Below are 3,399 nucleotides of genomic sequence, written 5' to 3'. Positions count from 1 at the left end.
CGGTCTGTGTGGGTCATATGGAGACAGATATGCTTTGTCAATCGTGGCCTACGCACCCAGGTTTTTAGTTGGCGCCAACATTTGGCTTTGTGATTTCTGCATCACTCTTGCGCAACAGATACCCAAGCGTTTGCGGACACCGTAGTTGAAGAAGTCCAGACAGGCGTAGTCGATCGCGCTACTTTTCTGATCTTGTGATTGGACATCCGGGGAAAGCAACCTCACTGTACATCGAAGAGCAAAAACCGCAAACTCACGGATATTCATTTGGGCGAAGAAGCTTCATCTGACAAGGTAGTTCACTTCGGTTTTTCAGTTGTTAACCGTATACCAATGCAGTACTTCTATCTATCGCCGAGAATAGGAATAAGAAAACGACAGCGCGCGTTAGAGGCTCTGTTATGTTTGTCTACTTTTGCCGAACAATGAAGTCAACAGCATTGATGCAGGAGCACTGTTTTCTGCGTTAGAATCACCGGCGCAACCGGTTCGACTAGTACGGGTTTCCACGCTTTGCTGCCAAGCCATAAACCGACCGCTGCTGAGTCCTCTTCCTCGGCGCACGAAACGCATCGCCTAACCAGCGCAACCTACGGTGTGTGACCACCTGATATATTGATGGAGAGTTACCCCTCCGGCCTACCTCTGCATTACTAATCTGGTGTTCCCAACAGACGCCCGCAATGCTTCTGAAGCACAGACAATCGAACCCTTTTCTAAATCTGCATACAATGACCACGTCTCTGATCGAAGTGATCCCAGTCAGGGCGAAGCATAGTTTGATTCGTACTAATCTGGTCCTCCGGGTGCAGGATAACACCAAAAACAAACTGGAAGCCCCGCTAATCTTCCAGCCAGGCTTAGGGGTTCTTTTTGAATGTGGGAATCTGTTCGGGGGCCAGCCGTCCCTTATAACCGAACAGCACATCATTTGGACGGATGTGTCACGTGCAGGACACGGGCTAAACGAAGGTACGCACTGATTGGTCAGAATGCCAACCAATCCGAGTCAAGCACCTGTGACTCGACGCTTCTCGCCTCCTCACGGAGATTCTGGCGCGACCTTGTGGAACACACCGTGACTACCCTATAAATACAGTTGTACTAATTTTTTTTGTCTCCATAAAGGGCTGTGTAGAGTTACCGTGCCTTTTACTATACCATAGTGGGCGGAGCAGGAAGCCAAGGGACCGACACAGAGTTGCACGACCGTACATCAAGACATAACTGACGACAACCCGAAACCACGATGTCAATTTCGGCAGAGCAAATATGTGGTGAATGCTCTCCACGGTGGACGCAGGGTCGATTATGCCACATACGAGGCACACGTAAGATCATCAGCACAGCCGCGCCATGTGAACCAACTTCAGGCAACAGACTACGGCTCAGTGAGGGGACCACGTGGCATAAGACACCGGACAGCCATGATGTACCTCGCAAGTGGAGAGTACCAAACCCCAGATCGGCATGCACACGGCCTCAGCGACGGATTGAAATGCGACAGCAACTCCACCAGTCGTCACAATGGAGTCCAAAGCAGCAGTCGGTTGAACAGCCCTCTCAAGGGGGAGGTGTTCGGGGGCCAGCCGTCCCTAATAACCGAACAGCACATCATTTGGACGGATGTGTCACGTGCAGGACACGGGCTAAACGAAGGTACGCACTGATTGGTCAGAATGCCAACCAATCCGAGTCAAGCACCTATGACTCGACGCTTCTCGCCTCCTCACGGAGATTCTGGCACGACCTTGTGGAACACACCGTGACTACCTTATAAATACAGTTGTACTAATTTTCCTTTGTCTCCATAAAGGGCTGTGTAGAGTTACCGTGCCTTTTACTATACCATAGTGGGCGGAGCAGGAAGCCAAGGGATCGACACAGAGTTGCACGACCGTACATCAAGACATAACAGAATCACCGTCGAAACGCTTCATTCGTTTTCATTCCATGTGTGTTGGAGTAAGGTTGACAGACTGTCCACAACAGGTTCAGCACCTTGGATAAGCGGAAGATACAAGGACCAGATACTCTGTTATGTTATCGTAATGAAATCTTTGTTATAGACGGAAAACTGGTGACGGCGTTCTATAGAGGTTCATGCGGCATACTTCTAGTTATTGATGGAAAAATTCAAGAAATAATACTGCCATTTTTAGTGGAGAGGAGTTTGGTCATATTTGTTCAGATGCTAGAGCACTAAGAAAAGTCAAGTCCGGAAATCAGCATCGCCAGATTTAGCACTCGTCTTCTATAGTGGATGAAATACTACTAAAGCCATCCCGTTTTCCCTAGATTCTTCTTTTCGATGTAAAACCAGTGAAATTGAAATTAGGAGTATTCAGCTCACTGTCCCTTGCTTGAGTTGCAAAGCAAACGTTGCTCTGAAGACGCAAAATACTAAAGGTACCCTTTCTCAAAATAGCTATGTTTGGATCACCGAACACCCTGCTGGGTATCCAACCCCAAAACTGCATACCAGGATATTAGTGATCTTCAGCACTGTTCGGGTTAGGACGAGACGGTAACAAGCGAGGTGGAGGTCGAAAACATTGTTTTTAGTCGTCTGACTAATCCTCAGCCATACTCAACGGAAACTGAGACAATATGCCTGGAGAAGAGATAGACCCTACCTACGGTACTTAATCAAATCACAGGTTTATTCAAGACAGTTATTGCACCTGTAAGAGTTCAGACGGATCGTTCTACTGCTATCCTGGAAGTCAAGGAAAGGGGGCTGGCAGGAGGAACGCCACCAAAGTCACACAGAGGCCGTCCACTGATTAAAATATGTGGTGAATGCTCTCCACGGTGGACGCAGGGTCGATTATGCCACATACGAGGCACACGTAAGATCATCAGCACAGCCGCGCCATGTGAACCAACTTCAGGCAACAGACTACGGCTCAGTGAGGGGACCACGTGGCATAAGACACCGGACAGCCATGATGTACCTCGCAAGTGGAGAGTACCAAACCCCAGATCGGCATGCACACGGCCTCAGCGACGGATTGAAATGCGACAGCAACTCCACCAGTCGTCACAATGGAGTCCAAAGCAGCAGTCGGTTGAACAGCCCTCTCAAGGGGGAGGTGTTCGGGGGCCAGCCGTCCCTAATAACCGAACAGCACATCATTTGGACGGATGTGTCACGTGCAGGACACGGGCTAAACGAAGGTACGCACTGATTGGTCAGAATGCCAACCAATCCGAGTCAAGCACCTATGACTCGACGCTTCTCGCCTCCTCACGGAGATTCTGGCGCGACCTTGTGGAACACACCGTGACTACCTTATAAATACAGTTGTACTAATTTTCCTTTGTCTCCATAAAGGGCTGTGTAGAGTTACCGTGCCTTTTACTATACCATAGTGGGCGGAGCAGGAAGCCAAGGGA

This window comes from Opisthorchis viverrini, assembly GCF_000715545.1.
Source record: "Opisthorchis viverrini unplaced genomic scaffold opera_v5_495, whole genome shotgun sequence".
Classification (NCBI taxonomy): domain Eukaryota; kingdom Metazoa; phylum Platyhelminthes; class Trematoda; order Opisthorchiida; family Opisthorchiidae; genus Opisthorchis; species Opisthorchis viverrini.
This window is presented reverse-complemented; position numbering follows the sequence as displayed.